This window comes from Chiloscyllium punctatum, chromosome 1 (assembly GCF_047496795.1).
Source record: "Chiloscyllium punctatum isolate Juve2018m chromosome 1, sChiPun1.3, whole genome shotgun sequence".
NCBI lineage: Eukaryota > Metazoa > Chordata > Chondrichthyes > Orectolobiformes > Hemiscylliidae > Chiloscyllium > Chiloscyllium punctatum.
In genome coordinates, this window is record NC_092739.1 from 65,962,200 (window position 1) to 65,989,323 (window position 27,124).

Genomic DNA, 27,124 nt, shown 5'->3' on the forward strand with positions numbered 1-27,124 from the left:
CTTATCCAGTCATAAGAATTCCATTACATTTCTGACTTGTAACTTGTAGATAGTGGTCAGGTTTTGAAGGGTCAGAGGTTGAGTTATACATTGCAGGACTCCTAGCCTCTGACACATTCTTGTTGCTACAGTGTTTATTTGGCTGGTCTAGTCCAGTTTCTGGTCAACGGTAACCTCCACCCATGTTAATAGTGGTGGAACTGAGTAATGGCAATGCCATTCCTGTTAGAGTCTTTGGCCAATGCTCACGCAGGGTGCAGATTACTTACCACTTATCAGCCAAAGCCTGAATATTGTCCAGGACTTGATTCTTTTGGAGACAGGCTGCTTCGGTATCTGAGGAATTGCAAATGGTACTGCAAATTGTCCAATCGTTGGTGAACATACCCAGTTTTTAATCTGATGATGGATAGAAGATCATTGCTGAAACAGCTGAAGCTAGGCCTCTTTGGGCTCAGGACATGTCTCCAGTGCTGTGGCTGATATCATTGATCTCTCGCTGCCTTGGGCCTATGTGTTAGGCATGATTTCAGCCTGCTGGGAGTTTTCCCCAATCCTCATTGACTCCAATTTTGCTCAGGTTCTTTGATGTCACGCTTGGTCAATTGCTGACTTCATGTCCACAGTAATCACATTCTTTCCCCTCTCAGGTTGTGCTCTTTGGTCCACACGTGAACCAAGGCTGTATTGAGGTCAGGGGCTGAGTGGCCTTGACAACCCAAATTGGGTAAAAACAATGACTGCAGATGCTGGAAACCAGATTCTGGATTAGCGGTACTGGAAGAGCACAGCAGTTCAGGCAGCATCCGAGGAGCAGGAAAATCGACGTTTCGCGCAAAAGCCCTTCATCAGGAATACAGGCAGAGAGCCTAAAGGGTGGAGAGATAAGTGAAAGGAGGGTGGGGGTGGGGAGAAAGTAGCATAGAGTACAATAGGTGAGTTGGGGGAGGGGATGAAGGTGATAGGTCGGGGGGGGAGGATGGAGTGGATAAGTGGAAAAGAAGATAGGCAGATAGGACAAGTCATGGGAACATTGCTGAGCTGGGAGTTTGGAACTGGGGTGAGGTGGGGGAAGGGGAAATGAGGAAACTGTTGAAGTCCACATTGATGCCCTGGGGTTGAAGTGTTCCGAGGCGGAAGATGAGGCGTTCTTTCTCCAGGCGTTTGGTGGTGAGGGTGCGGTGGTGAAGGAGGACCAGGACCTCCATGTCCTCGGCGGAGTGGGAGGGGGAGTTGAAATGTTGGGCCACAGGGCGGTGTGGTTGATTGGTGCAGGTGTCCCGGAGATGTTCCCTAACGCTCTCTGGTAGGAGGCGTCCAGTCTCCCCAATGCAGAGGAGACTGCACCGGGCGCAACGGATACAATAAATGATATTGGTGGATGTGCAGGTAAAACTTTGGTGGATGTGGAAGGCTCCTTTAGGACCTTGGATAGAGATGAGGGAGGTGTGTGGGCGCAGGTGTCACTGATCACCTTATTGCTGAGCAGGTGCTCCTTGATAACACTGTTGTTGACATCTTCCATCATTTTACTGATGGGGCAGTAACTGGCTGGGTTGGATATGTCCTGCTTTTTAACGTACAGGACTCATGGGTAATTTTCCACATTGTTGGATGGTTGCCAGTGTTGTAACTGTTGTAACAACTTGGCTAGGGGCACAACTATACTGAATGACAAACACTCCGTACTTTTGCTGGAATTTTGTTTGGAGTATCCAGTATCTCCAACTGATTCTTGATGTCACGTGGAGTGAAACAAATTAGCAGAAGATTGTTAGCTGGGATGTTAGAGACCTGAGGATGAGCTGCCTTGGCATTTTTGGCTAAAGATTATTATGAATGCTTCAAGCTTTGTCTTTTAACTAATGTGCTGGGTCCCCTATTATTGAGGATGGGAATATTTATGGAGCGTTGCCTCCTCCAGTGAGTTATTTAATTATCCACCATGATTTGTGTGACAGGACTGCAGAACTTAGATCTGATCTGTTAGATTTGTCTATCAGTTTCTACCTACACTGTTTGGCCCGTCAATATTTCTGCTTTGTAGCTTCAGTATGTGGACATCTCCTTTCTAGGTGTGTTTTCCATTGAACCAGGCTTGCCCTCCTGGCTTGACTGGACCATGTGGTTTAATACTGATTAAATCTTGCAGCTGATTTTACTGATTTTTAAAAATGATAGTGGTGAACTTTTAAGAACTTCTCCAAAAATGGGGGATTTCCTCTGTAATTTTTCAAATTTTTGTTTTAAGTGTAGAACTAGTTTAAATAATTCAGAACAAATTTAATGGTTCCATGGATGGGGGTGAGGAGGGGTTGGGGGGGGGGGGGGGGGGGGGGGGGGGAAGTTCCTTTGAAATAATGAATAGTAACATTTAAAGTGATCCCACAGATACACAGTTTATATGTCTGATTAGTTGTCAATTACTTGGTTAAAATTCTATCTCTCTCCTGGAAATGGAGTTCTAGGTATCCAATGCAGTTTACACATGAGAAAACCTTTCAGTGCTCCCTTTTTATTGTTCCAAAATCCTCTGGGATCCATTCAGTTATTGCACACAGTTTTCCTCTGTCCTCCAATTAATAAATTGCTCTGTGAGTCAAAGATGGCATAATGTTCAGGCAAGTAACATCACATTACATGTCTGTAGTGGAATGTTTTGTGGTTCTGCACAGCTGCTTTTCTTGAGATAGTTGATAGTTGAATTTGAACCAAAATAACCATGTTTATAATATTTTATGCTCTGCACAGTTACGTCTTCTCCCATTCTTCTCTGATAGTTGATGCTTTTCGTTTTAGTTTTCACTCAAACCTTGTTCTAAATGTGAGAATCCACAGATTTACCATTCAGCCCGACAGCAACAAATAAAGCAGTGAGCAGTTGGGAATGCGAGTGGGGCGATGAGAGTGTTAGTGAGGGGTAATCCTTTGGGCAAGGAGGGTCTACCTTCCCAGGGGAAAGGTGTCCAGTTTTGGAATTGCTTTTTTTCCAGGAGTTTGATCCTGATATGTGGTGTCTGTCTGGAGCTGGGGAGGAAGTAGATGCAAGAGGGGTGGTGAGGTTGGGGTTTGGAATGAGAAGGATGCTGAGGGGGAGCCAGAGTGAGTGTGGCTGGAGGTTCCAAAGTTGGGGTGGGCTTTGGGTGAAGGCAGCTTTCAGGGGGAGTGATGGGGGTTGGGAGGGAGTTGGTGGGGGGTGCGGATAATGACAGTGATCAGCCAGGTGTGCAGTTTAAATAATTAGAGTCAGAGAGATGTGCAGCATGGGAACAGACCCTTTGGGCCAATCTGTCCATGCTGACCAGATATCCCAACCCAATCTAGAACAAATTGAACGGTTCTATGGGGGGAGTTCCCTTGAAATAATGAATGGTAACATTTAAAGTGATCCCACAGATGCACAGTTGATATGTCTGATTAGTTGTTGATTACTTGGTGAAAATTCTATCTCCCACCTGGAAATGGATCCCTAGGTGTCCAATGCAGTTTACACACCACCTGTTTGAGGTGCCATGGGCACCAGGAATGCTACTGTTTGGGGCAGATATCCGCAGAGTGGTGAGTTATTCTGGGAACAGCGTGGTATGAGCTGGGGCTAGAATTGGACGTAAGGGATGCCATAGAGAGTGGTAGGAAGTTAATGAAGTGGGTTTGATAAGAGAGAGTGAGAAATCTCACTCAGTCTCACTCAAAAAGTCATGCAAGAACACCTGATACACTTAGCCAAAGAAAATAAGATTCAGTACTTTCTAACTGCTTAAATGGTTACATTTTCCATGGTTGAGGAAAACCAATCGTAGCAGTTTGGCAATCCATTATATACTCAGCACTGTTTCCCTTCCATTATTGTTTTAATAATTTACTCAAACTGTCAAAATTTGCTTAGCTGCTAACCTTGAACTCAGAAAGTAATGTCTTGGAATCAAACTCTGTTAATAAAACACAATTGAGCAAGCTTTGCTTCTGAGTTGGTTGGTTGTTCCCTCCCCACCCCTTTTCGCCGTCCGCAAAGACCGTTCCCTCCGTGACTACCTGGTCAGGTCCACGCCCCCCTACAACCCACCCTCCCATCCTGGCACTTTCCCCTGCCACCGCAGGAACTGTAAAACCTCCGCCTACACCTCCTCCCTCACCTCTATCCAAGGCCCTAAAGGAGCCTTCCACATCCATCAAAGTTTTACTTGCACATCCACTAATATCATTTATTGTATCCGTTGCTCCCGATGCGGTCTCCTCTACATTGGGGAGACTGGGCGCCTTCTAGCAGAACACTTTAGGGAACATCTCCGGGACACCCGCACCAATCAACCACACCGCCCCGTGGCCCAACATTTCAACTCCCCCTCCCATTGAGGTCCTGGGCCTCCTTCACTGCCGCTCCCTCACCACCAGACACCTGGAGGAAGAGCGCCTCATCTTCCGCCTCGGAACACTTCAACCCCAGGGCATCAATGTGGACTTCAACAGTTTCCCCATTTCCCCTTCCTCCACCTCACCCTAGTTCTAAACTTCTAGCTCAGCACTGTCCCCATGACTTGTCCGGATTTGTCCTATCTGCCTATCTCCTTTTCTACCTATCCACTCCACCCTCTCCTCCCTGACCTATCACTTTCATCCCATCCCTCACTTACCCATTGTACTCTATGCTATTTTCTCCCCAACCCCACCCTCCTCTAGCTTATCTCTCCAGGCTTCAGGCTCACTGCCTTTATTCCTGATGAAGGGCTTTTGCCCGAAACGTCGATTTCGCTGCTCCTTGGATGCTGCCTGAACTGCTGTGCTCTTCCAGCACCACTAATCCAGAATCTGGTTTCCAGCATCTGCACTCATTGTTTTTACCTGTTTAGAAGTAATGATTATTCTGTGAAAAACCTATTGCCTAATCCTTTTGACCTGTGAAGTAAAAATTCTGTTTCCATAGCAGGCGTTAGTCAGCACAGTGAATAATAAAACAATTGGATGACAGTGAGGATTGCTCTCTGTAAAAGCAGAAAGCTATCATTGTTTAAGTGGCTGTTGCAAGGGTCTTACAGTAGGAATAGTGCAGGAGGGAGGTTTAACCTGATAAAAACAATGACTGCAGATGCTGGATCCTTTGAGGCTTGGACATCCGTTTGGGTCCTGAAGCCTGACAGGGAGTATTTGGAGTTTCTTGCAGGCTTTCTGTCAGCTTTACCCTTGGGGGCAGACTCTGGTTAGAATGCCTTTGGGATTCCATTACTTATCAAGAGGTACTGACATTTTGTGATATTCAAGACTCCTAGCATCTGCCTGGAGCCTCAACACTGCCTCAAACAACAGCAATAAAATTGGAAATCATTACCTGAAACGTTTCCATTTTAAATGTTTCCTCAATGCTTTCCTCTTTCAGGGAGAATTAACTGAATTAACCCTTATTAATTTCAACAGAGCATAAAATTGAACGAATAAACATTGTCTTATATCTCTGACACCGAACATTTAAACCAATGAAGTGTGACGGATATTTGAACCCTGCAACTTCCTCTATCCAAAGCCAAATCTCTTAGATTCAGTTCTCTGAAGTGAGACTCCTTGTGATAGCTGAGCAGAAACAGCTTTAACCTTTATCTGGTGCTCTCATAACTAATCTTCCATTACATAGTTCTGTTACCATTGGATAATTTTTTTTTAAAACCCTCAGTTGTGTACGCTCCCATTGATTCTTCTTTGATTCACGGACGCCAAAACTGGTTGTCTGAGTTGGGATTTTCCACAGTCGACAAAACTTATTTCCCTTTCCTAATCTCTATATACTGCTATCTTGATAGCTAATATGAATTAATTTTTCCACCTGTTCCTACCAAGACATCTCTTGTGGTCTCCTCATCTGCTAAAGTATTGCATTGAATTCTACATACTACACTTTAGAATGGGCCAGTCTGGGACAGTATGGGGAAGACTTATTGGAGTGGTACCGCAGCTGAGGAGGATTTAATTGAGGTGTGCAAAATTATGGAGCTTTTTGCTGGCAAATTGGGAGAGACTATTTCCAAACAGGAAGCTAGGTGATGAAAGCACAGTTTTAAGATGGTTGGCAAAGAAAACCCAGAAGGTGAGGAGACATATTTTAATGTAACAAGTGTTTATGATCTGCAATACACTGTCTGTAAGGATGGTAGAAGTGGATTTAAAAGCAACTTTCAGAAAGGAATTAAGTACCTCCCATGCAAAGGAAATAATTACAGCATCACTGCAAAAGAGCAGAGAGGACCACTGAGAAAGAGTAGAGGGGTGAGACTAATGGAAAGCTGTTTCAAAGAGCCAGAATGGACATGTTGGAGAAAACTGGCTTCCTGATGTGCTGTGCAATTCTAGAGAGAGAAATTGTCTCAGATACTTGATGTATCTTAGTGCTCCCATATTCAGGTCGGTCAACTTTCTTTCGGTGAGAAGAACTTTAATTTTATGATCTTTCATGATTTTCCACCTTTGAATCTGGTTTTCCTTCATCTCGATAATGTCAACTAATGTCAGTTCTTTCGTATTGTGAAATACTATGTGCTATGTGATACATGCATGTACCATGAGGTAAGTGAGAGTCTGTAATGTGAGGTGGTGAAATTTCCTCCTTTCAGATTCACATAAATCTCTTTAAAGTTTGCAGATGTTATTGATTGTAAAACATTAGTCATAAGCATTGAACAAACTAACCTATACTGCAGAAAATATCAAAGTTGTAAACTGATAGACTACATTATTCATAGCTGATACATGCAATCAGATGATTACACTTTATGCCACCACAGCCTAAAGTGTGTACTTTAGGCAGCTAGCAGCAAACCCAATCCAAATTTATCAAATTTATTGCAGTGTCTATCTTACAGTTCTAGTCTCCATGTCTGCAGTGCAAATCCCTTATAAAATTATGATGTAATGCCAGCCTAAAGATGTGCATAACCTTATTTTCCTGGCTCACCCATTGCTGTACATGTTCAGTAATCAAGAACCCATGCGTTATGTTTGAGCAACAGTTGAACAGGCAAAGGTCATTCTGCACATGCCCCCAACACAAAGATATGGTCTGTTGTCAGACAGAATTTGATTTGCCTGCTTCACCTTACTTTAATAGTTTTCTTCCTCAAATATTTATCTAATTCTAATAGGAATTGGCTCAATGCATCCTCTCAGCTGCATGGCTGCACTGCTGCTGTAAGTGGCTGCTCATGGCGATCAGAGTGCCAACACTGTTCTCAGCATTGGCTACAAGTTGTGGAGAACTTTGGAAATCTGTGCAGAAGAAAAATACAAAAGCAGGAACGCTGTTCAGAATAATTGCCCCATAACCTTCCAACTGCACAGAACATTTTTCTGACCTGGTGTAAGCAGTAAATCAAACTTTATGCAATTTGTTAATGATTCTGTAAAACACATAAATGATCTTGAACTACTACTACTTTGCAACCCTCACAAGATGTTGAGCACTTTATTAGGTGCCTGAAGGAACCCCTCAAAAACTGTCAGATTTGCACAGTTTTCAATCTGCTTTATTTCAAGGGAGAGAAATTGGTCAGTTACGATCATTTTATTTCACAACCATACACTAGCTGCAAGTACAGTAAATGGCTGCATATCAAATATGACATTCATCAGTAAGTGGTTTTTTGTTTCTTTGAATTAGATAAGAGGGAAATTGAGATGCGTCTCCCACTTTTTCTAATATCCAGAGCTGGTGCCAAAGTGTTAGAATTGGTGATGTGAGAATCTGCATTCACAGTACCTATCCACATCACAGTGGGCATCGCTAATTTTGACTTTATTTAAATATGATAAGGGTATGTGTTCTGGAGATTTTCATCTAATTGCATTGGCTTCAGGTTTGCTAGGACACCATGAGGTAAAGAGCAGTCACTTTCATCTGACCTCTTAAATTCAGCTCTTTTGTCCATGTTTGAGCCAAGGCTTTAATTGAGTGAGGAGCTAAGTGGCCTGATTAGAACATCTTCCAATAAACAGGGAAGGGAGTGAGCGTAGCCAGTTTATTTTGTTTAATTTTATGGGAAGAGTGATGGTGATGAATTTGGAGTCTTTCATGTCGTCTCATGTTCAGATTTACAATTTCAGGTTGTTGATCATCCTGCTCATGAATGTATGCCAAATGCAAACTCTATTCCAATATTTTGTATCAAGGTATGTAGAAACTACAGGATACACTCTAACTTGGAATAGCTTTACCATGTTTTATATTGTGCTCGTTATCTTATCTTCCTTAACTATGTAAGTGTTCTGTTATCACACCCAAGTCCAGACATCTCCCACAAAGGTTAGAATCAAATATACGGAAGGCAGTGAAAGAAATGAGTCTCTCATAAAGCATGGTGTGGAATTTATTTTCTGCTTTGCACAGCAAGGAAATGCCTTTAAATGCTGAGCATGACAAAACATTCTCAATAACATGAAAACTCAATGTCCATATAAGACTGAGAATTGCATTGACTAATAGCTGATACTTGTGTTAACATTTCTGCCCTTGATTATTGGGGAAGCTTCCATGCCCATTATATAGCCCACTTGATTTCCATCCACCAACTCAAAATAATGGGCACATGAGTTACACTATATATTCCAATAAGTGTCTGGACTGAAAATTTCCCATATGATGTTTCTAACATACCATCCCACTCTATGAAAAAGTGAAAAATCTGATGCTGCATTGTGTAATCAATAAAAAAGTAAGAGGACAAGATTAAAGGTGAGCTCAAAGCAAATGGATTTTAAGATTTCTGGAGAATGAAAGGAGGGTGTCGACCAAATGCTTTAAAAGTCGAGGGTTGTACTGATAAAATGTTCTGTGCCTGATTATGAAACACTAAATAAGGATAAACAGTACATTCAAAAGCTGCTCTGGCAGTATGCTGTCTATGAGGCAAAAGTGAGGACTGCAGATGCTGGCGATTAGAACTGAGTGTGGTGCTGGAAAAACATAGCAGGTCAGCATCTGAGGAGCAGGAGGATCGACACTTTGGGCAAAAGGCCTTCGTCAGAAATGACACTGGGAGCCGAGGGGGTGGTGAGATAAATGGGAGGGGGTTGGAGGTGGGGGAAAGGTAACTAAGAGTACGATAGGTAGATGGAGGTGGGGGTAATGGTGATAGGGCAAAGGATAGGATACAGCAGATAGGTGGGAAGGTAGATGAATAGGTAGGACAGGTCACAAGGGTGTTGCCGAGTTGCAAGGTTGGAACTGGGATAAGATGGGGGGGTGGGGTGGGGAAATGAGGAAACTGGTGAAATCCACATTGATGCTGTGGGTTTGGAGGGTCCTGAGGTGGAAGGTGAGGCATTCTTCCTCCGGGTGTCGGGTGGAGAGGGAGTGGCGATTGTAGAATGCCACGTATGTTCATGAAAATACTATGTCTTCTAACATTCATTAATAATGACTTCTTTTGTACTATGTTATTGCATCAAAGTTGCTATGCCAACAAAATACATTTGGTGTTAAGATTGGTATTTACACTTCAGCTAAATCTTATAAATTAAAACCTTCTTTATGTAGTTGCTTACACAATTCGAGATTTACCAAGAATTGATTCCAAGGGGGTGGTTGTTGTATCTTTTTAATATTACAATAATGAAACTTGTGGATTCTGATGGGTGGTAACAGTTCTACAATGTCAACAATCATCTAGTGAGAAGAAGCTGAAAACTAATAATGTTATCATTATTAGGATCTGAGGCTATTGCACAAATATGGATATTGTCATTTCCAGGCTTCCATTCTTGCTGGCACAGAATGACACACTAAACCAATAAGTATGTGTAAATTAACAACATCTTGCATTTATGTAGCACCTTCAATACAGTAAAATGTTCTGATGTCCTTTGGAGGAGCATAGCCAACAACATCAGATACTAAGTCACATTGAGTAATATCAGGACAGAAGATCAAATGCAAAGTTTTTAAAAAGCTTCTTATATATGGAGAAAGGCAAGGAGAAAGATTTATGGAGGGAAATCCAAAGCTTGGGCCTCAGCAGGTAAAAACATCTCCAGCAAAGGTGAAGTAATTAGAGCTGGTATGGCCCAAGGGACCAGAATTGGAGGAAGGCAGAAATCTCAGAGGGTTTCCAATTCTTAACATCTTTACTATATGATTTCATAAGAATGAATATGGATCTCAAAATTAAATCTAGATGATGAGTTGTTTTGCTTTATTCAGGAGTAAGGTGAGACAAATATTCAAATTGTTCTATAGCTGGCTGTTAATTTCAAAACAACGTGACCTATTTGCATTTCAGAAGCTGAATTGAAGGCGTGTTGCTGAATAAAGAGACCTTGGCATGTAAGTTCATAGCTCCTTGAAAGTAGAGTCGCAGGTAGATAGGATGGTGAAGGCAGCATTTGGTATGCTTTCCTTTATTGGTCAGAGTATTGAGTACAGGAGTTGGGAGGTCATGTTGCGGCTGGACAGGACATTGGTTAGGCCACTGTTGGAATATTGCATGCAATTCTGGTCTCCTTCCTATCGGAAAGATGTGAAACTTGAAAGGGTTCAGAAAAGACTTAAAAGGATGTTGCCAGGATTAGAGGATTTGAGCTATAGGGAGAGGTTGAATAGGCAAGGGCTGATTTCCCTGGAGCATCAGAGGCTGAGGGGTGATCTTTTAGAGGTTTATAAAATCATGAGGTGCATGGATAGGGTAAATAGACAAAGTCTTTTCCCTGGGGTGGGGGGAGTCCAGAACTAGAGGGCATAGGTTTAAGGTGAGAGGGGAAAGATATGAAAGAGACCTAAGGGGCAAAATTTTCATGCAGAGTGTGGTGTGTGTGTGGAATGAGCTGCCAGAAGAAATGGTGGAGGCTGGTACAATTACAGCATTGAAAAAGCATCTGGATAGGTATGTGAATAGGAAGGATTTGGAGGGATATGGGCCGGGTGCTGGCAGGTGGGACCAGACTGGGTTGGGACATGAACTCGGAATGGTTAGGAACTTGGGACTGAAATATCATAGCAATTACAGAAACATGGCTCAAGGATGGACAGGACTGGCAGGTTAATGTTCCAGGATACACAGGATAGAAAGGGAGGCAAGAGAGGAGGGGGAGTGGTGTTTTTGATAAGGGAGAGCATTACAGCTGTACTGAGGGAGGATATTCCTGGAAATACAGCCAGAGAAGTTATTTGGGTGGAACTGAGAAATAAGAAAAGGATGATCACCTTATTGGGATTGTATCATAGACCCCTTAATAGTCAGAGGGAAATTGAGAAACAAACTTGTAAGGAGATCCCAACTATCTGTAAGAATAATAGGGTGGTTATGGTAGGGGATTTTAACTTTCCAAACATAGACTGGGACTGCCATAGTGTTAAGGGTTTAGATGGAGAGGAATTTAAGTGTGCACAAGAAAATTGTGGATGTGGATGTACCTACGAGAGAAGGTGCAAAACTTGACCTACTCTTGGGAAATAAGGCAAGGCAGGTGACTGAGGTGTCACTGGGGGAGCACTTTGGGGCCAGCAACCATAATTCTATTAGATTTAAAATAGTGATGGAAAAGGATAGACCAGATCTAAAAATTGAAGTTCTAAATTGAAGGAAGGCTAATTTTGATGGTATTAGGCAAGAACCTTCAAAAGCTGGTTGGGAGCAGATGTAAAGGGACGGCTAGAAAATGGGTAGCCTCAGGTGATATAACGAGAGTCCACAGAGAGTATATTCCTGTCAGGGTGAAAGGAAAGGCTGGTAGGTATAGGGAATGCTGGATGACTAAAGAAATTGACGGTTTGGTAAGAAAAAGAAGGAAGCATATGTCAGGTATAGACAGGATAGATCAAATGAATCCTTAGAAGAGTATAAAGGCAGTAGAAGTATGCTTAAGAGGGAAATCAGGAGGGCAAAAAGGGGACATGAGATAGCTTTGGCAAATAGAGTTAAGCAGAATCCAAAGGGTTTTTACAAATATATTAAGGACAAAAGGATAACGAGGGAGAGAATAGGCCCCTCAAAGATCAGCAAGGTGGCCTTTGTGTGAAGCCGGAGAAAATGGGCGAGATACTAGATGAGTATTTTGTATCAGTATTTACTGTGGGAAAGGATATGGAAGATATAGACTGTAGGTAAATAGATGGTGACATCTTAAACAGGTCTATATTACTGAGGTGGTGGTGCTGGATGTCTTGAAACGCATAAAAGTGGATAAATCCCCAGGACCTGATCAGGTGTACCCTTGAATGCTGTGGGAAGCTTGAGAAGTGATTGTTGTGCCTCTTGCTGAGATATTTGTATCATCAATAGTCACAGGAGAGGTGCCGGAAGACTGGAAGTTGGCTACCGTGGTGCCACTGTTTAAGAAGGGCGGTAAGGACGATCCAGGGAACTACAGACCGGTGAGCCTGACCTCAGTGGTGGGCAAGTTGTTGGAGGGAATCCTGAGGGACAGGATGTACATGTATTTGAAAAAGCAGGGACTGATTAGGGATAGTCAGCATGGCTTTATGCGTGGGAAACCATGTCTCACAAACTTGATTGAGTTTTTTAAAGAATTAACAAAGAGGATTGATGAGGGCAGAGCAGTAGATGTGATCTATATGGACTTCAGTAAGGTGTTCAACAAGTTCCTCATGGGAGACTGGTTAGCAAGGTTAGATCTCATGGAATACAGGGAGAACTAGTCATTTGGATACAGAACTGGCTCAAAGGTAGAAGACAGAGGGTGGTGGTGGAGGGTTGTTTTTCAAACTGGAGGCCTGTGACCAGTGGAGTGCCACAAAGATCGGTGCTGGATCCTCTACTTCTGTCGTAAATAACTCTACCTCTTATGCTCGCATTCAAATCATTTGTGTAATAGTAAGTTTGCAGATGACACCAAAATTGGAGGTGCAGTGGACAGCGAAGAGGGTTACCTCAGATTACAACAGGATCTTGACCAGATGGGCCAATGAGCCGAGAAGTGGCAGATGGAGTTTAATTCAGATAAATGCAAGGTGCTGCATTTTGTGAAAGCAAATCTTAGCAGGACTTATACACTTAATGGTAAGCTCCTAGGAAGTGTTGCTGAACAGAGAGACCTTGGAGTGCAGGTTCATAGCTCCTTGAAAGTGGAGTCGCAGGTAGATAGGATAGTGAAGAAGGCATTTGATATGCTTTCTTTTATTGGTCAGAGTATTGAGTACAGGAGTTGGGAGGTCATATTGTGGCTGTACATTGGTTTGGCCACTGTTGGAATATTGTGTGCAATTCTGGTCTCCTTCCTATTGGAAAAATGTTGTAAAACTTGAAAGGGTTCAGGAAAGAGTCACAAGGATGTTGCCAGGGTTGGAGGATTTGAGCTCTGAGGAGTGGCTAAACAGGCTGGGGCTGATTTCCCTGGAGCATCAGAGGCTGAGGGGTGACTCTGTAGAGGTTTACAAAATTATGAGGGGCATGGGTAGGATAAATAGACAAAGCCTTTTTCCTGGGATGCGGGAGTTCAGAACTAGAGGGCATAGGTTTAGGGTGAGAGGGGAACGATATAAAAGAGACCTAAGGGGCACCTTTTTCACGCAGAGGGTGGTACGTGTATGGAATAAGCTGCCAGAGGATGTGGTGGATGCTGGTACAATTGCAACATTGAACAGGCATTTGGATGGATATATGAATAAGAAGGGTTTGGAGGGATATGGGCTGGGTGCTGGCAGGTGGGAATAGATCAGGTTGTGATATCTGGTCAACATGAATGGGTTGGACCGAAGGGTCTGTTTCCATGCTGTACATCTCTATGACTCCATGTCTTATTGTTTGGTTAGTGCTTCATTTTGTTCAAGTCATTCAGTATGATTTTACACTGTGGCCACACACAAGTTATCAAGTGAAATGAGTTTTATCGATGATTTGAATGGGTGTTAAAGAAGGCTTGGGTTTCTGTTTTATTTCCTAATTAACCTTTTCAGAAATATTAATGCACATTGCTAAATACAGCCCTTATGCAGTGGTAGCGTCACTACCTCTGGACTCTAAGGCCCATATTCGCATCATAACATCTCCTGAATGTGTCAGTTAAAAATATCTGTAAACATGCTGCTGGATAAGATGGGACTTAAACTTTGGCTTCCTGGGCCAGAGGTAGGAACACTACCACTTTGCCACAATAGCTCCTGAAATAATTGTCATCAGTTTTGTTCAAAGATTGGTTGATCAGCTTTGCAAGTTTAATTTTTGGATAAGGGGTACCTATTAATATTAATGTTTTTTAATCAACGTATTCAAGGAGATGATGACGCACATCTGGATCAAATGGGATTTAAACCTTGGTCTTCAGGCCCAGGTAGGGACACTACCACAGCATCACAAGAACCCTCAAGGTTAGGATGTCAAATAAACTGTAATACTGATCATATGTTTCCTCTCTATAATTTGGTTATCACTGCCACTAGAGACCAACTTTACCTCTACTGTTATGATGGGCAAATTTGTGAAGGAGGGGTCATGCCAGAGAGAAAAGGTATCAATGCTTTTTTTTTTCAGGATTACCTACTAAATAGCTCTCTGGCAATTCAGAAGTGGAATGTTCACCAATGATTGTACAATGTTCAGAAGTATTCAACACTCCAAAGAAACTGCAGCAGTCCATGTCCAAATGGCAACAAGACCTGGACCAGGGTGGACAAAGGTTTTATGATTCAACAAAAGTTTAACTGGGCCAGTTATAGAAATAGAGCTGAAAATGTGTTGCTGGAAAAGCGCATCAGCATCCAAGGAGCAAGAGAATCGACGTTTCGGGCATGAGCCCTTCTCCTGTTCCTTGGATGCTGCCTGACCTGCTGCACTTTTCCAGCAACACACTTTCAGCTCTGATCTCCAGCATCTGCAGTCCTCACTTTCTCTCAGTTATATAAATAATGTAACATGAGCATATTTGAGACGAGGTATTCTGAAGCACTGACTCATTTCCTAAGGGAGACAAGTCAGAAATGTGATGGAAGATTCTCCATTTGTCTAGATGAGTGCAGCTTCAATATTGCACCAGATAAAGCATCCAGTCTGACGAATACCCCATTAGTCACTTTTAACATTCCCACCATCACATATTTAATAATATTGCTGGAACAAGTCCCAAAGAGCCAGGGTTACCTTTTAACTCTCTTGCTTTGATATTCATTAGACCCGGTGATTTTTTCTGATCTTCAGCCAGGTGATGGCCCTGATCCAATCCATACCTGCAGAAATTTCCTGGCTTCAGCTACCCACCTCAGGCACACAGTCAAGGCCAAAACCCTGGCCTAAGAGAATGTTTTAGGGCCACAATAGAATGCAGGGATAGGGAGGCCTACACCCATGATAAGAATGTTAATTGAAGATCAATGCAGATCAATAATCATGGCACTGAAGCTGGACTTTATGCATATGGGCTTGTGCCAGAAGCCTACAGACAACCTTCTTATAAATCTACCATGTACTGTTTCCAGTGCAGTTATGTCCTTCCTGTAATTTGGAGCTGTGAGCGGTGTACAGAACTCTGCTGGGGCCTAACCAGTGTATCAGAAAGGTACAGCATTGTATCTTTGCTCTTGTTTCCTGTCATAGAGACAATTTTGGATCCAATTCATCACATGCCCTTGTATCACATAGATGTTAATTTTCTTTAACAGTCCACCATGTGGGATGTTAACGAATGTCTTAGTAAAATCCATGTAGGCACCAGCCATTCCCATTAAACACTACTCCCACCAATTCTCCTCATTATTTCTTCAAAAAATTCAATTTAGTTAACAAGACGTGATAACCCCTTAACAAAAACCACCCTGATGACTGACTGAGCTGGTGGTCCCTCTAAGCTCTGCTCAACTGATTGTGACAAAGCTGCTCCTTTAACAAGGTTATGTTGTCTTTGGGTTTTTTCAGAGAGGTTGTAAATGACATAGGTTCCAAAATGTCTTGAGTTTGGCTGGAATTTAGGGCCAATTTGTTTATAGATAACAGATACTGTCTCAGGCAGAAGGCTTTCAAGTTTTTTTTTTAAAAAACACTTCTATAATGAAAGGAGAGTGGCCATTTCTTGCAGCTCAGTTATTCTCTGGTTTGGTTGGAATGCGGCAGTGTGTGAAGAAAGGCTGCTGGACTCTGTCTCTCTCTGACTTCTTTCCTGTAAGAATGTGTTTGGTTTTACCTTTTGAGCCAACGGGTGCTTATGGGGATTGTCGCAAGTATTTTGGAACAGCATCATTAAGTTGGGATAGTGTGTTGGGTTTTTGGATAGGATACATTATTCTGTATTCTGTTTTCTATTCTTTGTGTTTCATTCAGTAATCTTGTGATTAAATTCTGTTTGTTTAAAACTAAGTACCTTGACCAGCTGATTGTCTCCTGGAATATCCACTGTACACTTAAAATCAAATAGCAAAGTCAGGGTCTGGGCTACCTTCTTGAAATGTTTTGAGGGGTCTGGCTGGGGGATCTTTGCGGGATTTGTTCTGTAGTTCCAAATTGGGATTAGGGTTGTTGGACTCAAAGGCAGCTGTGGTAGGTGTTAGTATCTTTTGTTCTGGGTGTTGAATTCAGCTGGTTTAAACAGTGATTGGGGTAGCATTGGCTCTTTCAGTCACCAAGAGTTTTCTGGGGGTGGAAGGAGTGACGTTGGGAGTTTTACAAAAAGGTGGTTAAGGCCAAGCTGCTGGAATTAGCAGCAAGCTGGGGTTGGAGCTGCCTCCTTCTGTGAGGAACGGAGAGATAATTACAACAATAGCTCAGCATTTAAATTTGATGGAAACATCATCAGAATCTTTACAGATGGTTAAAACTCAATGGAAAAATGAAGAAAATTAAGTTAGAGGCAAAAGAGAAGGAAATGGCAACAGAAATGAAACAGCTTGAATTACGATTAATACAGAAGAGAAAGAAAAAGAGAGTGTTTGAACTTCAGAAACTGGCAATTAGCCAGGAAAGACAGCTTAAAAAGCTGGAGATGAAGGCTGAAGGTAAGCTTAGTGAGGATGAGCAAACCTATGGTCATCAAAGGCCTGGATGGGATCTGTTTAAATATATTCAAGCATTGTCTAAATTTGATGATAAGGATGGGGAAGCCTTTTTTAAATCTCATTTGAAAAAGTGGCTAAACAAATGTGGTGGCCATTGACCATGTTAATCCAAACGAAACTTGAAGGTCGAGCTAGTGAGGTAATTGCATCACTATCAGAGCAAGGAACTAGGGTGTGTGAAGAAAGCCATCTGAAGAGCATATGGGCTTGTGCCAGAAGCCTACAGACAACATTTCAGGAATCTGAGGAGGGACCCTGGTCAAACCTATACTGAGTTTGAAAGGATCTAACAAAGTAATTTTGATAGGTGGATAAGAATAGAGCAAACCTATGCCGGTCTTAGAGAAACAATTATTTTGGAAAAGCTCAACAATTCACTTCCTGAAATAATGAGAACTCATGGAAGAGCAGAGAGGTAAAACAGCAAGATTAGCAGCTGAAATGGCTGATGATTATGAGTTGGTCTATAAATCAAAGTTTGGCTTCCAGAATCAATTTCAATCCATGAGGGTTAGAAATGGGGAAAAAAAGAAATCCTCACATGGAAAGGGCAAGGTAGATCTCAGTGGGAATCATAAGGATAATTTACCGCTGGGTAAAAAGGAAACCCTTGAAGGGGACAGAGAAGTTAAAAAGCTCCAGTGTTTTCACTGCAGTAAAGTAGGCCACATGAAATCACAGTGTTGGTGGGTTAGGAGAAGCACTCGGAAGCTAGATGTAGGAAAACAGGATAAGCCAGTGAGTTTTGTTGGAGTGGTAACAGGAAGCAGTGTGGGGGCTAGAAAGCTGCACCAGAGTGTTGAAGATGGTTCGAGATTAGATAAGGAAGAAGTGCCAGGTCTTTTTAAACAATATACCTGCAAAGGTAAAGTTTATTCACATAGGCCAGGAGCAGTAGGTAATGAGGTTATACTATTAAGAGACACAAGATCCTCTCAGTCTGTGATGCTAAAGGATGAGGAGATATGTACCTCTGAATGACTATTGCCAGAAGTGGTACTAGTAACAGTAATTCACGGTGAGAGAAGTGCTCAATTATGTAAAATGATGCTAAAGTATCAAGAGAAGAGTGGAGAATTTGTGATAGGAATACTGGACAAACTCTCAGCTCCAGGAATACGATTTGTCCTAGCTAACGTTATAGCTGATTCACCTGTAGGACTGCTGCCTACTGTGGTTGAAAAGCCAATGGAAACTCTGGCAACTGAACAATTGCAGGACACATATCCTGGAATTTTTCCTGACTGTGTGGTAATGTGGTCACAAAGTCTCAGCTGAAACAGGAGAGATCAAAGAATACAGACAAGAAAATTGAAGTGGAATTAGCAGAGACCCTGTTTGATCAGATGGTTGAGACAAACAAGGAGCAATTGATGACACAGCAGACATCTTTAGCTCAGATAAATTAACTGAGTTACAGCAAAAAGATGAAAATTTAAAGCAATTGTATCAAAAGGCATACACAGAAAAGGTATCTGAATGTTCTTACCTTAAAAATTATGTCTTAATGTGGAAATGAAGACCATCATTTATTCAGGCAGTTGAGAAATGGGCAGAAGCTCATCAGATTGTTTTGTCAGTTGGGTATAGAAAGGAAGTGTTGCGAGTGGAACATGAACTACCAATTGGAGGTCATTTAGGGGTGAAGAAAACACAGGCTAAAATACAAAGACATTTTTACTGGCCTGGACTGCACAAAGATGTGGTTGAATTTTGCCAGACGTGTCATACATGTCAGCTAATTGGAAAACCACAGGCAGTAATAAAACCTGCACCTTTAATACCTACTCCTGCATTTGAGGAACCTTTCACAAGAGTCTTAATTGATTGTATAGGTCCCTACCTCAAATAAAAAGTGGGAATTAATATTTGTTAATAATAATGGATGTATCGACTAGATTTCCAGAGGCCATCCCATTACACAATATCACAGCTAAAAGGATTGTAGAGGAATTTCTCAAATTTTTCACTAGATACAGGTTACCAACAGAGATATAATCAGAGCAAGGGTCAAACTTAACATCAAAATTGTTCAAGGAAGTTATGGACAGTTTAGGAATAAAACAATTCCAATCCACTGGGTACCATCCAGAATCGCAGGGAGCACGAGGAAGGTGGCATCAAACATTAAAGTCCATATTGGAGGCTTATAATCAAGAACTATCCAGGTGATTGGGATATGGGAATTCCATTTGTGCTTTTTGCAATCAGGGATGCACCAAATGAGACTTTAGCAATTCAGCCTATTTGAATTAGTTTTTGGGCATGAAGTGAGAGGACAATTAAAACTGATTTAAGAGAAATTAGTAAGTCAGAATATGAGATCACATATTTGGACTATGTGTCAAATTTTAGGGAACGATTAAACAGAGCTGTGGAGTTGGAAATTGAGTTGAGGTGAACTACTTAATCGGGACTCCAGACAGGAAGAAATTTCAGAGTATGTTATGTGAATATGCTCAAAAGGTATTTTGACAGGGAAGGAAAGCAAGGGGAGAATGTGTTACTGATTACAGCACAGAGGGAGGAACCAAGTTCAGAGGATTCTGAATTGGATATTCCTCAAATTTAATCGGACAATGAGGAAGTTGCCAAAAATTGGGATAAGTTATTGAGTTACTTTCCTAAGGAAAATCGAAATGGCCTGAAAGAGTTATTACTATCACATGGGGAGATATGTGAAAATAAACTGGGAAGTACTAACCTAATTATGCATGATGTAGGTATAGGAGATGAAGCAACATCCTTATCAGCATAACTCTCTAAGTTGGCACAGATTCAAAAGAAGATTGAACGCATACTCCAAGATGACATAATCGAAGTTAGTTACAGTGACTGGAGTTCACCTATAGAAATGGTGCCAAAACTAAATGGTACCCAACGATTATATGTGGACTATCGCAAAGTCAATGCAGTTATAAATACTGATGCATATCCAATTCCGCGGTTGGAGGACTGTGTCAAAAACATGGGAGAAGCAACTTGTATTTCTAAGTTGGACTTGCTCAGATGATACTGGCAGGTACCTTTGTCAGAAAGAGCAAGGGCAATTTTGGCTTTTGTAGCACCAAATGGACTGTATCTGTTTAAAGTCATGCCATTTGGTATGAAAAATGCACCAGTCACATTTCAGAGCTGAGCCAATAAGGTCATTGCTGGATTACCCAACTGTGTCATTTATAGAGAGGACCTGGTGAGTTTTAGTCACACATGGAAAGAATGTTTATATCATTTATCAGACTTGTTTGATCAACTTCGAAACACAGGCTTGGTGATGAACCGAGTGAAAAGTGAATTTGCCAAAGCCCAAGTCCCCTTCCTGGGCCATGTTACTGACACGGACAAATAGTCCCATGGGATGCAAAAACAAAGGTCATTGGAAAGTTTCCCATACCATCAACAAAAAGAGCAATATGACAGTTCCTGGGTTTGAGTGGATTTTATTCAAAATTTATACGATATTTTCGCAGTGTGGCTGCTCCACTCACTGAATCGCTAAAAAAAGGCAAGAAGTTTCAGTGGACAGTGGACTGTCGGAAAGCATTTGACAGCCTGAAAGCTGTGTTAACCACTGCCCCGGTCTTAGCCATACCTAATAATGCAAAGCCATTCAAGGTGGCTATTGATGCAAGTAATGTGGGTGTCAGTGCTGTACTCTTACAAGAAAACAACAAGAAGATAGAAAGACCTATCGGGTATTTCTCCAGGAAGTTGAACATTCACCAGCAGAAATATTCAACGATTGAGAAATACACTTTGAGCTTGGTGTTGGCATTACAGTGTTTATGTTACCAGTAACGCATCTGAGTCAATCATGGACACTGATCCTAATTTCCTTCTGTTACTTCATCCCTGAACTGTATACTCTACTAAACTTATCATAAGCTCCACTTTTCAATGTGATCCTACAATTCAGGTATGCTTCAGGATAACAAGGGCCATGGGATTTGGCAGTACCCAGTCCAGTACCCCATGGGATACAGCTGCAAAGCTTTGGCTGACCTGAAGTTTACAGAAGGGGGATGGGATGGGAGTCAGAAGAGTGTCCGCACTGGAGGCAACAAAACCATAAATGTCAGTACCCATCACAATTCTGTGCAGACAAAAGACAAATTAGCATTATTCTCAGGAATGTTCTCTCGTGAGGGATATTATAAGTAGAGGGCCACGAGTAACGGCTTTGTATCTTACAGCCATCTATTTATAAGTTGATTTGAAAGAATAAATTTTTCAAGTTCATGTTTCCATTCTGTACAGTTTCTCCCAAGAATATCCCTTCAATAAGAAAAGATCTATGGAAAACTATTTGACTTTCAAATTGTGGAAGTGATTAAGGAAGTTCTGAGGAAGGGTCACCAGACCCTAAACGTTAACTTTGATTTCTCTTCACTGATGCTGTCCGATCTACTGAGCTTTTCCAGCACCTTCTGTTTTGGTTTCTGTTTCACAGCTTCCGCAGTTCTTTCAGTGTTTATGGAAGTGATCGCATCGATTTAATCATTAAAATACAGATTTTTTTTCTGCCAGGCAAGAAATTATGAATTCTGGATTAGTGGTGCTGGAAGAGCACAGCAGTTCAGGCAGCATCCAAGGAGCTTCGAAATCGACGTTTCGGGCAAAAGCCCCTCATCAGGAATAAAGGCAGTGAGCCTGAAGCGCGTAGAGATAAGCTAGAGGAGGGTGGGGGTGGGGAAAGAGTAGCATAGAGTACAATGGGTGAGTGGGGGAGGGGATGAAAGTGATAGGTCAGGGAGGAGAGGGTGGAGTGGATAGGTAGAAAAGGAGATAGGCAGGTAGGACAAGTCCGGACAAGTCATGGAGACAGTGCTGAGCTGGAAGTTTAGAACCAGGTTGAGGTGGGGGAAGGGGAAATGGGGAAACTGTTGAAGTCCACATTGATGCCCTGGGGTTGAAGTGTTCCGAGGCGGAAGATGAGGCGTTCTTCCTCCAGGCGTCTGGTGGTGAGGGAGCAGCGGTGAAGGAGGCCCAGGACCTCCATGTCCTCGGCAGAGTGGGAGGGGGAGTTGAAATGTTGGGCCACGGGGCGGTGTGGTTCATTGGTGCGGGTGTCCCGGAGATGTTCCCTAAAGTGCTGACTGCCCCCTCGACCATGACCCCGCCCTCCATCACCAAACCATCATCTCCCAGACCATTCAGAACCTCATCACCTCAGGAGATCTCCCACCCACAGCTTCCAACCTCATAGTCCGGGAGCCCCATGTTGCCCAGTTCTACCTCCTTCCCAAGATCCACAAGCCTGACCACCCTGGCCGACCCATTGTCTCAGCATGCTCCTGCCCCACTGAACTCATCTCTACCTACCTCGACACTGTCCTATCCCCCCTAGTCCAGGAACTCCCCACACACATTCAAGACACCACCCACGCCCTCCACCTCCTCCAAGACTTCCGTTTCCCCGGCCCCCAATGCCTCATCTTCACCATGGATATCCAATCCCTCTACACCTCCATCCGCCATGACCAGGGCCTCCAAGTCCTCCATTTTTTCCTCTCCAGATGTCCCCAACAGTACCCTTCCACCGATACACTCATTTGTTTGGCCGAACTGGTCCTCACCCTTAACAATTTCTCCTTTCAATCCTCCCACTTCCTCCAGACCAAAGGGGTAGCCATGGGCACACGTATGGGCCCCAGCTATGCCTGTCTCTTTGTTGGCTACGTAGAACAGTTGATCTTCCGTAATTACACCGGCACCACTCCCCACCTCTTCCTCCGCTACATTGATGACTGCATTGGTGCCACCTTGTGCTCCCGCGAGGAGGTTGAGCAATTCATCAACTTCACCAACACCACCTTCCGCAAAGACCATTCCCTCTGTGACTACCTGGTCAGGTCCATGCCCCCCTACAACCCACCCTCCCATCCTGGGACTTTCCCCTGCCACCGCAGGAACTGTAAAACCTGTGCCCACACCTCCTCCCTCACCTCTATCCAAGGCCATAAAGGAGCCTTCCACATCCATCAAAGTTTTACTTGCACATCCAATAATATCATTTATTGTATCCATTGCTCCCGATGCAGTCTCCTCTACATTGGGGAGACTGGGCGCCTGCTAGCAGAACGCTTTAGGGAACATCTCCGGGACACCCGCACCAATCAACCAAACCGCCCAGTGGCCCAACATTTCAACTCCCTCTCCCACTCTGCTGAGGACATGGAGGTCCTGGGCCTCCTTCACTGCTGCTCCCTCACCACCAGACACCTGGAGGAAGAACGCCTCATCTTCTGCCTCGGAACACTTCAACCCCAGGGCATCAATGTGGACTTCAACAGTTTCCTCATTCCCCTTCCCCCACCTCATCCTAGTTCTAAACTTCCAGCTCAGCACTGTCTCCATGACTTGTCCGGACTTGTCCTGCCTGCCTATCTCCTTTTCCACCTATCCACTCCACCCTCTCCTCCCTGACCTATCACCTTCATCCCCTCCCCCACTCACCCATTGTACTCTATGCTACTCTCTCCCCACCCCCACCCTCCTCTCGCTTATCTCTCTATGCTTCAGGCTCACTGCCTTTATTCCTGAAAAAGGGCTTTTGCCTGAAATGTCGATTTCAAAGCTCCTTGGATGCTGCCTGAACTGCTGTGCTCTTCCAGCACCACTAATCCAGTATTTGGTTTTCAGCATCTGCAGTCATTGTTTTTACCAGAGTGCATTTAAGAGTCAACCACATTGCTTGTGGGTCTGGAATCACATGTAGGTCAGACCAGGTAAGGTACTTCAATGAATGACATTAGTGAACCAGATAGGTTTTTCTGACAATTGATTCATGTTCATCGTTAGACTTTTAATTCCAGATTTTTAAAATTTTTTATTGAATTTACATTCCACCATCTGCTGTGGCAGGATTTGATTCTGGGTCACTGGGACATCATCTGGGTCTCTGGATTAACAGTCCAGCAATAATATCACTCGGCCAATGGCTTTGTAGGATGGTACCAGCCACTCAAATTGACTAACAGTCAAAAGAATTACAATGAGCAACTCATTCCAATGACAGGTAATTGTAACATTACATTCAGGCAAGCACTGCTACTGCTTATAAATCTATTGGTGCCATGAATGCCTAAAGCAAAGTCTAACATTTAATTGCTAAGGTTTCAACATGTAGGATGTAATTTGCAGACTGTTTCTGTCAAAACTGACCTTGCCCTTTCTACCTACACGTAACAATAGTTGCATTGAATTTAATGAGGAAGTAGTTGTCCTGGACTGTACTCATCTATGGCGCCAACACCAGTTAAATATAATGTCAACACTAAAAGAGAAAGAGACAGATTAAGTCTTTGGCAGCTGAAGAGCGATTAGACCCATTGTGCATGAGGCATGGCTGGAGTAGGGTCAGGAATGGTTGTTGCAGATTCCGGGATTTAGAAGTTTCAGCAAGAACAGAGGTGATGGTAAAAGAGGGGAGTGGTGTGGCATTGTTAATTAAGGGTAATATTACAGCAGCTGAGAGAACGTTTGAGGACTCATCCACTGAGGCAATTTGGGCTGAGGTTAAAAACAGGAAAGGAGAGGTCACCCTGTTGGGAGTTTTCTATAGGCCTCTGAATAGTTCAAGGGATGTAGTGGAAAGGATAGCAAAGATGATTCTCAACAGGACCGAGAGTAACAGGATAGTTGTTATGGGGGACTTTAACTTTCCCAATATTGACTGGGAATACTATAATTCAAGTAGTTTAGATGGGGCAATTCTTGTTCAGTGTGTACAGGAGGGTTTTCTGACACAGTATGTAGACAGGCCAACAAGGGGAGATGCCATATTGGATTTGGTACAGGGGAAATGAACCTGGCCAGGTGTTAGATTTGGAGGTAGGTGAGCACTTCGGTGATAGTGACCATAATTCGGTTATGTTTACAATAGCAATGGGCAGGAATAGGTATATACTGCAGGGAAAGAGGTATAACTGGGGGAAAGGGCAATTATGATGTGATTAGGCAAGATTTAGGATGCATAGGATGGGGCAGGAAATTGGAAGGGATGGATACACTTGAAATGTGGAGCTTATTCAAGGAACAGCTACTATGCGTCCTTGATAAGTATATGAGTGTATACCTACCAGGCACGGAGGTAGTTATCGAGAAAGGAACCCATGGTTTACTAAAGAAGTTGACGTTCTTGTCAAGAGGAAGAAGAAGGCTTATGTGAGAATGAGGTGTGAAGGGGGATTGGGAATTATAAGTTAGGCTGAAAAGATTTAAAGAGAGGGCTAAGAAGAGCCAGGAGGGGACATGAGAAGTTGTTGGTGGATAGGATCAAGGAAAACCCTAAGGCCTTCTATAGGTATATCAGGAATAAAAGAATGACTAGAGTAAAATTAGGACCAATCAAAGATAGTAGTAGAAAGTTGTGTGTGGAATCTGAGATCATAAGGGAAGTGCTTAATTAATAATTTTTGTCAGTATTCACATTGGAAAAGGGCAATGTTAGTGAGAATGCGGAGATATAGACGACAAGATTAGATGGGATTGAGGTTGACAAAGAGGAGGTTTTAACAATTTTGGAAGGTCTGAAAATACATAAGACCCCTGGACCAGATGGGATTTATCCTTGGATTCTCTGGGAAGCCAGGGAGGGGGCAGAGCTTCTGGGCTTCGATGGTTATGTCGTCATTGTTGATAGGAATAGTGCCAGAAAACTGAAGGATAGCAAACATTGTTCCCTTGTTTAAGAAAGGGAGTCAGGACAAGCCTGGTAATTATAGATCTGTGAGCCCTACTTCGGTTGTGGGTAAGGCGTTGGAAAACGTTACAAGAGACAGGATTTATAATCATCTGGAAAGGAATAATTTGATTAGAGATAGTCAACATGGTTTTGTTCAGGGTAGGTCATGCCTCACTAACCTTATTGCGTTCTTTGAGAAGGTGACAAAACAGGTGGATGAAGGTAAATCGGTTGATGTGGTGTATATGGATTTCAGTAAAGTGTTTGATAAGGTTTCACATGGTAGGCTATTTCCCAAAATACAGAGTTTCAGGATTGAAGGTGATTTAGTGGTTTGGATCAGAAATTGGCGAGCTGAAAGAAGACAGAGGGTGGTGATTGATGGGGAATGTTCATCCTGGAGTTCAGTTACTATAGTGAGCTGCAAGGATCTGTTTGGGGCCATTACTGTTTGTCATTTTTATAAATGTTCTGGATGTTGGCGTAGAAGGGTGGGTTAGTAAATTTCCAGACAACACTAAGGTAGGCAGAGTTGTGGATAGTGCCGAAAGATGTTGTGGGTTACAGAGGGACAAAGATAAGATGCAGAGCTGTGCTGAGAAGTGGTAAATAGAGTTTAATGCAGACAAGTGTGAGGTAGTTCACTTCGGGAGAAGTAACCGGAATGCAAAGTACTGGGCTAATAGTAAAATTCTTGGCAGTGCAGATGAACAGAGAGATCTCGGTGTCCAGGTGCATAAATCCATGGCAGTTGCCACCTAGGTTGATCAGGTTGTTATTAAGGCAAATGGTGTGTTGGCGTTTATTGGTAGAGGGATTGCGTTTCAGAGCCACGGGGTCATGCTTCAGCTGTACAAGTCACTAGTGCAGCCGCACCTGGAGTATTGTGTGCAGTTCTGGTCACCTTCAGTAAGGATAGAGTCATAGAGATGTACAGCATGGAAACAGACTCTTCAGTCCAACCCATCCATGTTGACCAGATATCCCAACCCAATCTGGTCCCACCTGCCAGCAACCGGCCCATACCCCTCCAAACCTTCCTATTCATATACCCATCCAAATGCTTCTTAAATGTTGCAATTATACCAGCCTCCACCACTTCCTCTAGCAGCTCATTCCATACTCGTACCACCCTCTGTGGGAAAAGTTGCCTCTTAGGTCTCTTTTATATCTTTCCCCTCTCACCCTAAACCTATGCCCTCTAGTTCTGGATTCCCCGAACCCAGGGAAAAGACTTTGCCTATTTATCCTATTCATGCCCCTCATAATTTTGTAAACCTCTATAAGGTCACCCCTCAGCCTCTGACGCTTCAGGAAAAACAGCCCCAGCCTGTTCAGCCTCTCCCTATAGCTCAAATCCTCCAACCCTGGCAACATCCTTGTAAATCTTTTCTGAACCCTTTCAAGTTTCACAACATCTTTCTGATAGGAAGGAGACCAGAATTGCATGCAATATTCTAACAGTG